The sequence below is a fragment of the Hibiscus syriacus genome, unplaced genomic scaffold (assembly GCF_006381635.1).
Source record: "Hibiscus syriacus cultivar Baekdansim isolate YM2019G1 unplaced genomic scaffold, ASM638163v2 tig00112215_pilon, whole genome shotgun sequence".
In the NCBI taxonomy this organism is placed as follows: Eukaryota; Viridiplantae; Streptophyta; class Magnoliopsida; order Malvales; family Malvaceae; genus Hibiscus; species Hibiscus syriacus.
In genome coordinates this window covers 3692014-3705303 of record NW_024063268.1, presented here as the reverse complement: position 1 = coordinate 3705303, position 13290 = coordinate 3692014, and positions in this window count along the sequence as shown.

Sequence of the window (13290 nt, the reverse complement as noted above, 5' to 3'; positions counted from 1 at the left end):
AAATAAAAGTCATAAATTACCATTTTTTTATTTTACTTTATCTAGCTAAAAATCGTTGAAACTTATTTTTAATGACATTTGAGGAGCCCAAAAATCATTTCTCTTGAAAATCATCACATTAGAGATCCTTAAAGCTTGGTTTGACGGTTGTGTAAGACCGAGCTAATGCTTCAATCGAGCGGGAATTGTACCGATGCTATGTGACACCAGGTTCTGCCTCTATGATACCTGATGGCTATGTAAGACTAGGAGATCATTTATCAGCACAGTGGGAATTTTACCAATGCTCTGTGACACTGGGTTCCTTTAGTTAATTAATGTTTGATGGCTATGTAAAACCAGATACTAACAATGTTACATTCAGATAATGCATAGTAGAGTTAGTGTCACATTTAGATAATACAAAGCAGTTATAGTCAATGTGGGTAGAGACCTAATAGAGGTGTACTCATAGCGAGGCCCTTAGTAGAGGACTAAGGGAAGCATGAGGCTCCTATTTTAATGATAGAATAGTTAAACCTTAAATAGGAAACACTTGCTTAAGATCATACATCTACCTATTGCTTAGTACCATGTCAGCATGCATATGTTTATGAGACTCATAATGCTGCTCTAGATTAGTGATTATATTGTTGGGCTTTGTAAGCTCAATGTCCGGATGTTTTCTGTTTGCAGGTTATTAGTGTGAGCCGTCGTGGAGCATCGTTGCAGTAAGGCTTACAATATAGCTTATAGAGTATTGTACTGTAACTTTAGTGTGCATATGTATTCATAGAACTTTACTCATGTATTTGGTTTATCAAACTCTGAGTTTTTATTATTTTGATTTAAAAATATGTGTCACGGAGCTTTGGGTTATAAAATGTTTTTATAACTGTCCTGTATGTCTATTTGATATCATGTTGTATGTTTCGAAAAGAAAATGAACATGTTTTAAAAATCAGGGGTTGTCTCGATGGCCTAATGTGACACTTTAAGCCCAATCAGATTTAGGTTGTTACATTTAATGGTATCAGAGTATCATATTGAATTGTTCCTATAACCCAGTGGTTAATTATAGTGAGGTGTTAGTGAATACATACTCATAGGTACTGAAAGTACTCATATATGTCTTGAATCATGATAGTGTTTCTTTTCTTTATTTGTGTTGTACAAATTACGATGGTCGATAATTTTGAGCGTAGTCTTGAGGGTAGGATGGAGAGACATGCCCTCACCTTGATAGCATCAGTGAGGAGTACCTACCTAAGGAAAATGATCATGGGGTCCTGTTAGGTGCGGGTATTACAGGGGAGACCTTCTTCAGAGGTTTGTCCTAAATTCTTAGAGAGATTGTGGACATCATTTCTAATCTTTTGTGGTGTTCAAGCTTTCACAAGTATGAAGATTTATTAAGATTTGAGTATTTTTTAGTATTTTAGGGCTTATGCTTGATTTCATGATTAGATGGCGTTTTAGATTTAAAACATGTATTTTTATGGTACTTTATGACCCTAAATAACTTTCTTAAGCTTTAGCACATGTTTTGGGGTCAAACTAAGACCCTTAAGATGCTTTTCGGGTGTTTCCCCAACCTAAAAGAGAGATTTTTAGGTAGGACTATTGATATTGGAAGAATAATATCGATACTGAAAAAACAATGTCGATATTGGAAGAACAATATTGATATTTCCTAAATCCAACGCTAGAAAAATGTTCTAAATCCAACATTGGAAAAATGTCTTAATTCCAATGTCAGAAAAAATGTATCGTTACTAGAAATAAGAGTTTTAATACTGAGGGTACCTGGTATCGATACAGGTCACTTTTTAGCAAATAGAAGCCATTTTTGGCATCGATACTCATGGGAGTATCGATACTTGATCCTAGGGTATTGATACTGCAAGTAGAGTATTGATACTACCCATTTTGGATAGTTAGATTTGACCTCATTAAGGCCCGTAAGAGTCAAGGATAATCTGTAATGGTAGACCATAGTTCGTGAGGGACATAAATGACCAAAGGGGCCCATGACACTAGTAGGAGTGACTTACAACCGAAGTAACCATACTAAGCATAATACATCAAAGTATATTCATTTGAGAACATAATGAATAATTAAGGACGATGATCATTGTAGAGGATGTACCGAAAAGCGATACAATAAATAAGTTAGATTATGTAATAATAAAGGCTTATACTTCAGAAACTTTAGTGAATTAAGAATGTAAATTGTCCTTATAAGTTAAAGGGTATTGAACAAAAGCACGATAAGTGTGACTAGAGTGTATCTACCTAGTAATGAACCCTAGTTAGGTATCGGGCTAACTAGTATTGCATGTAATGAACAACAAATACAGTAGCCATCGTGAAATCGTGAAACACATATAGACCTCTTTAGAGACAAAAATGACTAAAATAATCTTAAATGCTAATGAACAAAATAAACCATCTTAATAAATTATAAGAAATAACAAACTAATAACCTTCACATAGCGTTCTAGATGAGAAAACGAGTGAGATATCAACTAGTGAGGTGTTGACCTCACTTTAGTTGTCGAGCTACACTAGTGTGTAGTTAGGTTACCTTAGTTACCATAGTGAGGTGTTGTTAGTGTTGTGTAGCTTTAGGGTCATCAGATATGCATGTATAGTCGTATAGTTTAGTAAAACAAAGATCTTTAAAGCTGGGCTTGATGGCTGTGTGAGACCGAGGTAGTGCTTTAGTCAAATGGGATTTATACCAATGCTATGTGGCATTGGGTCCCCTCCATGATCTACTAGATGACTATATGAGACCAGAAGATCATTTAGTAGCTTAGTGGGAATTTTACTGATGCCCTGTATATTGGGCTCCCTCAATTAATTAGTGTGTGATGGTTATGTGAGACCATATACTAGTAATGTTGCTTTTACATAATGCATAGCAGAGATAGTGTCACATTTAGATAATACAAAAAATTATAGTTAGTGTGGGTAGATAACCGTTAGAGATGTACTCATGAAGAGGCCCTTAGCAAAGGATTAAGGGAGCAAGAGGCTCCAACTTCAGCGATAAAAAAATTAAACCTTAAGTAAGCAACACTTGATTAAGATCATGCATGCACCTATTGCTTAGTACGATGTCTTCAGCATGCTTATGTTTATGAGACTCATAATGCTACTCTAGATTAGCGATTATACTGTTGGGCTTTGTAAGCTCAGCGTTCAGATGTTTTCCATTGTAGCTTATTAACGTGAGTCGTCGTGGAGCAGCATCACAGTAAGACTTCTAGTATCTCCTTCAAACTATGGACTTAGCTTTAGTGGGCATATATATTCATAGAAATTACTCATATATTGGTTTATCAAACTCTGAGTTTGTATTATTTTGATTTAAAATATGTTTTACAGAACTCCGAGTTATTAAATGTTTTTATAACTGTCATGTATGTTTATGTGATAGCATATTTTATGTTTTTGAAAAGAATAAACATATTTTAAAAAGTAGGGCTTGCCTCAGTGGTCTAATGTGGCACTTCTGTCCTAATCAGGTTTTAGGTGTTACATGTAATTGTATCAGAGCATTAGGTTGAGTCGGTCCTAGGACCCAGTGGTTAATTATAGTAAGGTGTAATTAAATACATTCCCCTAGGTACTGAAAGTACTCGTATAAGTCTAGAATCATGATGATGCTTCATTTCTTTATTTGTGTTGTAGAAATTGTGATGGTCGATAGTTTTGAGCGTAGTCTTAAGGATAGCATGGAGAGATGTGCCTCTCACCTTGATAGCATCAATGAAGAGTTCTTGCCTAGAGCTAAAGATCATGGAGTCTTGTTAGGTGTGGGAGTCACAAGGGCAACCTTCTTCAAAGGTTTGTCCTTTACTCTTAGAGAGATTGTGGACGCCATTCATAAGGCACAAACGATTTAGCTGATCACCCAAAGTGCTTTAGTGCAGATAGAGTCCCTAGCAGAGAGACTGAAGAGGTACAAAATAGTTGACTTCTATGGTTCAGGTGATTATGATCCAATTTCAGCCTCATTGGTTGAGGGAGACCCCGAGGACATTGAGACAACTTCATCTTACCTAGAGGGTAATTTAGAGTGCACCACCGCTTTGCTAAAGGGTGATACTATCAACTGGTGGGAGGCTGTAGAGAAGGCTCTACAGCTAGAAGTGTCTACATGGGATAGTTTCCTAAATGAGTTTAGAGGCAAATATATCGGTGAGGCATATATAGATGGTTTGATGATGCAATTCACTCAGCTAATTCAGGGAGATCGCTCAGTGATTGAGTACGAGAGAGATTTCATTCGGTTGAGTTGTTACTCTCCATAGTTAGTTGTGATTGAGTCCTTAAGGTGACAAAGGTTCCTTAAGGGACTTCATATTGATATCTATGAGCAATTGGCGGTCGAACCATCTAGGGTATTTTCAAAGTTGACAGGCTAAGGCCGTGTAGAAAATGCAGAGTATGAGGAAGAGTTTACTGGACGAATCGGGCAACCCAAGTATGAGTGTTTGTATACCAATGGATCTATCTCAATCGATGGCAGAGAGGGCCAGAGATCCACTCGAGCAGAGGAGAGTGACATCATCTTTGTCACTCCAATTGAGTCAGTGGTTAGACCACCAGCTTCATTGTCTGTGGTGAGCCCTAGAGAGTCTGGTATATTTTTAAGGTATTCAGAGTGTGAGTATTGTGGAAAAATCATCGAGTGGTTGCTCTAAAATCTCTAAAAAGTACTATAGATGCAGATCATTGGCACATATAGTGAGGGATTACCCTATTCCAGATGGCGATGTCTTAGCTCGACATAGGGGAATGGTCCCAGTGGCTCAGTATTGCGGATTGTCTACCTAGAGGGGTGTTGGTTCTATGCTCAGGTAAGAGGAGAGGATGGACCTATTCTTGATTTGACTATACACAATCCAACTTTTCATATCATAGAGAAGCAGAGACAGGATATAAATGTTGTGAATGAGATGTCAAGTATATTTTCAGATATCTCAGTTTTTCATGTTGGTATAGTATACATAAGTTCATGCAATCTTTTTTGGTTTTAAGTGAACTAAGTAGGAAATGTATCTGTGTCAATGATTCTATTGTCAGGATCCAAGTACATAGTTAGTAGGCTTTAATGGGATAAGCAAAGTTACCTTGGAAATTCTTCAAGGGTTTGGGTCAGACTTGGTTTTTAACCTAAATGAAGAAGTTAGCACTAGAGTCACATTGACCTTAAGGTATCAGGTTTTGAGGTTTGTGAACTCTAAGAAAATATTTAGCCATAGAATCCTCCACCCTTGTGTGTTCTCTAGGGGAGCATCATCGTGGGTTGTCAAGATAGATATGAGACTATAAGGACTTTTTCGCGTATTCAGTTGAGAGCTCATGAGACCAACCCCGAAGAGATTTTACAATTCCAAGTTCTGTCTTGGAGTAAGGATTTCACAAAAGTGTTAAGAATACCCAAACCGTTCTAACCAGTATATAGATCACCTTATTTCCAGAAATATTAGGATATATCTCAACTAGTGCCAAGGCACTTCAGTTGCTAACTGGGCGCACATGCCCCAAGTATTCACAAAGAGTAGGTTAATACTCATCTGCTAAAATACTAAGCACCTACAGACAAACTCAGATACTTTCATTTTCATCCCTGACCACCAATAAAATTATTGAAACTTTTGGTACATTTTTTTGCTACTTGGATGAATTGAGAGCGGACTAAAATATGCTTTATGAAGGATCTTACTACGCAGCTGCTTATCTGTGGGTACACACAATCGAGCCTTGAAAAAAACACATCCCCATCCCTCAACTCAAAACTCAGAGCCTCTCATTGGCGAGCTCACTCAACTCGAGCCCTTAAATAGTCTTCAGAACCATGCAACCTCTTGTCCTCACTCACTAACTTAGGTTCAACTCGCAACTCAGCCAATAGACTACCATCACTAGCCAAACTCAAACATGCCAGTAAAGTTCACAACTCTAACATTGGTTTTCTACTCAAGGCATCCACAACCACGTTTGGCTTTCTAAGGTGATAGTCAATTACGTAGTCGTAATCCTTGAACAACTCGACCCATTTGCACTATCTCAAGTTTAAATCCTTATAAATGAGTAGATACTTAAGGCTTTTGTGATTGGTAAAGATGTGGAACTTTTTCCCAAACAAGTATTGCCTCAAGACCTTTAGTGCAAAAACTATCGCGCAAGCTTTAAGTCATGGATAGAGTAGTTACGCTCATGTGGCTTGAGCTGATAGGACGCATATGCACCATGTTCCCTTCTTGTATTATAACATAACCTAACCTATTTAGTGTCGTATCACTAAACACGATGAACTCTTTACCCAATTTTAACTGATTGAAACTCTTTTGTCATTTCTCATCCCATATAAAGGGAACTTTATTCTAAAGTAATTTGGTTATCGGGGTAGCTATCATCAACAAACCCTTAACTAATCGATGATAGTACCCAATAAGACTTAAGAAACTATGTACATTCATCATATTATTCGATGTTTCCCACTCTACTACTACTTGAATCTTTTAAGAGTCTACTCAGGTATCGTTAACTACTACGACATATCCCAAAAATGATACTTCTGACAACCAAAACTCAGATTCCCCAAACTGCTACGATGATACTATTCATGCTCTTCGTCAGATCGTGAGTACAATAGTGTTGAAAATATTTTGATATTTCAATATAACAAATTAAGTTAAATGAATTTTAAGATTTTCCAAAAGATTTTCTAAGTATATTCGATATAATTATTTGAATATCAAAATATTACTCTAAATCTTTCAAATGTCATTTTTAATCCTTAATCAAGTGTAAAATTAAGTTTTAAACTTAAAATAATTTCAAAATAATTTTACAAAATATTTCGAACAATTTCAAAGCCAAAAATTCCAGATTGCTCATAGGGAACCGATTCCCCTCCAAGGGGGTACTGATTCCCCCTGAATGGTTTGGCTCCGAGAAAAACAGAATGCTCGGAGGGAACAAATTCCCCCTGTTCAATGGTCGAAATATTTGAATTTTACACTTAGGGAACCGATTCCCCATGAGGGAGTACCGATTCCCCCACGCTCCAAGTTATTTTATTAATTGATTTCACACTAAAACGGATCTATTAACTCCACTAATCATCCCCAATGTTCATAATCATTTGAAGGTATATTTAAACAAGCTTAGAAGCCATTGATCAACAACAAGAAACAAAAATCAACAAGAATCAAGAGAGAATCAAAGAGAAAGCATCAAACCTCAAGTTTGAGCATTTTCAAGCCTATTTCATTCAATATTCTTTTTTTATTTCAAGAACACTTATTGTTCTCAATTGTATTATTCTTGAGTGTTATTTTTTTGTTCTAGAATTGTGCAAACATCTTGCCTTGTGAGGATTTTCTTGTAAGTTTGTAAAATTTGTATTTTTCTCTTTGGGAGAGAATGTTCTCAAGAATTTGGGGTATAATTCTTGAGGGATTTGTAAGGTTACTCTTTGTCCTCAAAAGAAAGACAAATTAGTGAATTTGTGGAAAATCCTTAGTGTGGATAGCTAAGGTAGTGGACGTAGACTTTGGTTGAGAAAGTCGAACCACTCTAAATTGCTGTGCAATTACTTTCAATTTTCTGCAAAAGCTTCCACCAAAATTTTAATTGCCAATTCAGCCCCTCTTGGCCGATTCCATCGATTGATTAACTCAATAATTGGCATCAGAGCCTAACTCATTTGAAGGTTTAATCGCCTCTTGAGTCAATTCGGGAAGAGTTACATCGGTAATCAAAGTCATCAATGGCCTCCACTTCAAACGTCGACTCCTGTCTCGATTCGATGACCGTCAACAAGCCTCCTTTCTTCAATGGAGCTAACTATGCCTATTGGAAGAATAGGATGATGTATTTCATTCAAGCCAGTGACATGGGAGCATGGAATGTTGTAGAAGACAGATATATCAAACCTCTCACTCATCCAAGATTGTGGAGTGAAGGAGAGACAAGAATGTTCCAGCTCAACTCCAAAGCCATCCATATCATATTTTGTGCTCTTGGACCAGATGAATATGGAATAGTTTCATCTTGTACAACCTCCAAAGAAATATGGGATAAACTACAAGTCACTCATGAAGGCACTGACGAGGTAATCTAAAATTAGTCTTCTAACACATAGCTATGAAAATTTCAGGATGAAACCAAATGAAGGTATCAAAGCTATGACGGATAGATTCTCAACGATTATCAATGGTCTCAAATCATATGGAGAGATCATTCCAAACGAAAAGCTTGTGAGGAAGTTAGTTTACTCACTTCCAAAATCATGGCAATCCAAGAAGACGACAATCATCGAGGCTAAGAACCTAAAGTCCTTAACTCTTGAAGAGCTAATCGGTTCTCTCCTCACTCATGAAATGATGCTTGAAGATGAGGTGGACCTCGATAAGATTGACGAGACACCAAAGGAGAAGGAGAAGAAGAAAAACATTGGAATTGCTCTCAAATCCACAAAAGATAAGAGTGATTCGGATGAAGATGACGATGACGAGGAAATGGCAATGTTTGTCAAACGGTTCAGAAAAATGATGAGACCTTACCGAGGAAGAAAATTCAAACGAAATGAAGGTTTCAAAAATGAACCAAAAGAAAAGGACCCGATCATTTGCTATGAATGCAAAAAGCTGGGGCATGTCAAATATGATTGCCCACAATTGTAGAGAAATGGTCAATCAAAGAATAAGCACAAAGCTCATGTGGCTACATGGAGCGATGAAAAAGGGTCCGATGAAGAGGAACAAGAAGTAGTAAACTTGTGCTTAATGGTATTCGGGGAAGATTCTAAGGTAACCTCTAATTCATCTGATTTTGATGATTTATATTATGATGAGCTATTAGAGGAATATAATGGGTTGGCTTCAGATTATGAGAAATTGTTTTTAAAATATAAAAATGATGTTTCAAAATTTAAAAAATGAAAATAAACTCATATGCAAAACTAATAACGATCTTGAAAGTAAAATCAAAGATTTGCAAATCAAACTAGAAGAGTTTGAAAATAAAATTTTGGATTTGCAAAATTTACTTTCAAAGGTCAATGATGATCATCAAAAGAAAATTGATGATCTTAAAACTTCTTTTGATAAAGTTGGAACAAAATGTTTTGAAAATGGAGAAAATTCAAAATCCAACTTTGTTAGAAAAAGTTTTAAAAACTACAATCATAGAGGTCCTCGAAGAACCTCTAATAGAAAAATCATTAGAAGTATATGAGTTCCTAAAGAGCTCATTACTACTAAAGATAAGGATATCCTACATAAGTGGATACCTAAGGGGACTAGGATTTTGAAAACTAATGAATATGGACCCAAAAGAATTTGGGTACCAAACATTAGAAATTAATCTATGTTTGTAGGAAAATGAGCATTCTACAAGGCACGGGAAATAGATTCAAACTCATGGTACCTTGATAGTGGATGCTCAAGACACATGGCTGGAGACAAAAGTCGGTTCATAGAGCTTAACGCCAAAAATGGAGGAAAAGTGACTTTTGGTGATAATTTAAAATGTTACATCGAAGGTATAGGTACAATAGGTAATCCTTCTTCCATACAAATTAGAAATGTTTTATATGTGAATGGATTAAAGCATAATCTTTTGAGCATTAGTCAATTTCGTGATAAAGGATTCAATGTCATATTTAAAACTAATGGTTGTAAAGTTATTGACATTGCATCTAATCAGATTATGCTTGTTGGTCATAGAATAGGAAACATATACATGGTGCATTTAGACTCTATAGATATGACTAATTTATGCCTAGTTGCTAAGGATGAGCATGATAGTTGGTTATGGCATAGAAGACTAGGACATGCTAGTATGAGTGTCTTGCAGCGGTTAATTCAAGGAGATTTGGTTCGAGGGCTGCCTAAACTAAAATTTGATAATGATAAAATCTGTGATGCTTGTGCTAAAGGAAAACAAAAGCGAGTTTCTTTTAAATCCATTAATGATGTATCAACTAGTAGAGTATTGCAATTGATATATTTAGATCTTTTTGGGCCATCTAGAACTACTAACTTGGGTGGAAAACAATATGCATTTGTCTTGGTAGATGACTATTCTAGATATACTTGTGTTATATTCTTAAGTACTAAATATGAAACATTAGAAAAATTCATCACGTTTTCAAAAGTAATCCAAAACAAAAAAGGTTACTCTATAACTAGTGTTAGGAGTGATCATGGAACTGAATTTGAAAATCTTGGATTTACTAAATTTTGTAATTCTAATGGTATTAGTCATAATTTTTCAGCACCTAGAACCCCTCAACAAAATGGAGTTGTTGAAAGGAAAAATCGAACTTTAGAAGAAATGGCTAGAACCATGCTTTGTGAAAACAATTTGCCAAAATATTTTTGGGCGGAAGCCAAAATACTGCTTGTTATGTTATTAATCGAGTAATGATTAGGCATATTTTGAAGAAAACTTCATATGAACTTTTTAAAAATAAAAAGCCTAACATTAGCTATTTTCATCCTTTTGGATGTAAATGTTTTTGTTTTAAACAACGGTAAAGACAATCTTGGCAAATTTGATGCTAAAAGTGATGAAGGAATTTTTTTTGGGTTATTCCTTAAGTTCTAAAGCTTATCGAGTATTTAATAAAAGAACTTTAGTTGTAGAAGAGTCTATACATGTTGTTTTCGATGATAATCTCCTTCCAAGGAAGGATTCTTACTTGAATGATGATATAGGTATTATAAATACAAATGATGTTAGACATGACGTTGGAGAACCATCATCAAAGGAAGAAACGAAAGATGAGGAAACTCATGATCCTCTCGAGAATCCAACCATTGAAAAAAATGGAAGTATCTTACCCAAGAGAGTACAACTATGTCAAGGATGGTGAAATCATAGGTGATCCATCCAAAGGGGTAATAACTCGATCTTCTCTTAGAAATATTTGTAATTATGTTGCATTTATCTCATGCATAAAGCATAAGAATATTAAAGAAGCATTAAATGATGAACATTGGATTATGGCTATGCAAGAAGAGTTAAATCAATTTGAGAGAAGTAAAGTATGAACATTAGTTGAAAGGCCTAGTAATAAATCTATTGTAGGTACTAGATGAGTATTTAGGAATAAGCTTGATAAGAGTGGTAATATAGTGAGAAACAACGCTAGACTTGTTGCTCAAGGGTATACTCAAGAAGAGGGCATAGACTATGATGAAACATACGCTCCTGTAGCTAGGATGGAAACAATTAGAATGTTATTAGCATTTTCATGTTTTCATGAATTTAAATTATATCAAATGGATGTTAAAAGTGCATTTTTAAATGATTTTATTAAAGAAGAAGTGTATGTGGAACAACCTCCAGGTTTTGAAGATTCAAAATTTCTGGATCATGTTCTTAAATTGACAAAATCACTTTATGGTTTAAAACAAGCTCCTAGAGCTTGGTATGAAAGATTGTCAAACTTTTTAATTGAAAAAGGTTTTTCAAAAGGGAAGGTTGACACTACATTGTTTTTAAAGCATAAAGGTAAAGATTTATTAGTAGTTCAAATTTATGTTGATGATATAATATTTTGTTCTACTAATGATGTTCTTTGCCAAGAATTTTCTAAGCTAATGCAAAGCGAATTCGAGATGAGCATGATGGGGGGGCTCTCATTTTTCTTGGGACTCCAAATCAAGCAAAGAAAAGATGACATCTTCATCAATCAAGCTAAATACGTCAAAGATATGCTCAAAAAGTTTGGATTGGAAAATGAGAAACCTCATGACACTCCAATGAGCTATTCTACAAAGCTTGACTTGGATGAAGGAGGTAAATGTGTGGATGTTAAATTATATAGGTCAATGATTGGTTCTTTGATCTATCTAACTGCAAGTAGACCGGATATTATGTTCAGTGTTTGCTTATGTGCTAGATTTCAATCATGCCCTAAGGAATCACCTTTACTAGCTGTTAAGAGAATCTTTAGATACCTTAAGGACACTCCTAGTTTAGGACTTTGGTATCCTAGAGACTTTAGCTTTATCTTGCTTGCCTTTTCTGATGCGGATTATGGAGGATGCAAATTAGATTGGAAAAGAACCTCTAGTACTTGCCAATTCCTTGGAAATATGCTTATTTCTTGGTTTTTAAAGAAACAAAATTGTGTTGCATTATCTACCACTGAAGCCAAATACATTTCAGCTGGTAGTTGTTGTGCACAAGTTTTATGGATGAAATAACAACTTTTTCATTATGAAATTAAAGTAGGTACCATTCCTATTAAGTGTGACAATACTAGTGCTATTTGTCTCACTAAAAATCCCTTCCAACACTCTAGAACTAAGCACATTGAAATAAGACATCACTTCATTAGAGACCATGTCACTAAGGAAGATGTAGTTCTATAATTTGTTGATACTTTGCATCAATTAGCGGATATCTTTACAAAGCCTTTAGACAAGGAACGTTTTTGGACACTTAGGAGAGAATTATATTTAACTAACCCATCTTCACTTAGTGCTTAAAATAATTTTAGCACTTTTAAGAATAAATGAAAAATACATATAATAGTAATTTTTGATTGCATTCATTGCTTTTAGTTAGGGGGAGTTTATTATTCTTGGTGAAAATTAACTTTATGTTCAAATATTTTTAATGATAAATTTGATTGATTGAACATGATTAATTTTCAATATATGAGTTGCCAATACTACTAGAGAAAATTAATTTAGCATTTTGAGTGTTTAAAATAAGATTTTATCAGTTTTGGTGTAGAGGGAATCGATACCCCCTTGAAGGGGAACCGATTCCCCATTTGAAGGGGAATCGATTCCCCCTTGTAGGGGAATCGATACCCCCTGGAGGTTCTATTTTTAATACGGGCATAACCCCTTTCTTGCTCAAACCCTTTTCTTCTTCTTCCTTTGCCGCATATCACTCTCTCCATCTCTCAAATCTCCACTTTACCTCAAAACAACGTTTTTAATCAGAATTCTATTCAAATATAATCTCCTAATCCTGTTGGAATCATAAAAAACGTGCAAACTTCATCAAATCTCACTCAAATCCGAAATTCTTCAAGGTATTGTTCTAAAACTTATATTTCATCAATTTTTGAACATAGAACTAGTTTTAATTAGTTTTAGGTTGAACTTTAGATCGAGCATTGAATTTTTAGTGATTAGAAACTAGATTCTACAACTAATTTCATAAAAAACACAAGAATTTTCAAAGATTTTGAAAATTTTCGAAATTTAAAAAAATATATTTTCAAATTATTGTGTTTTGATTTAATTATGTTGTTATTAT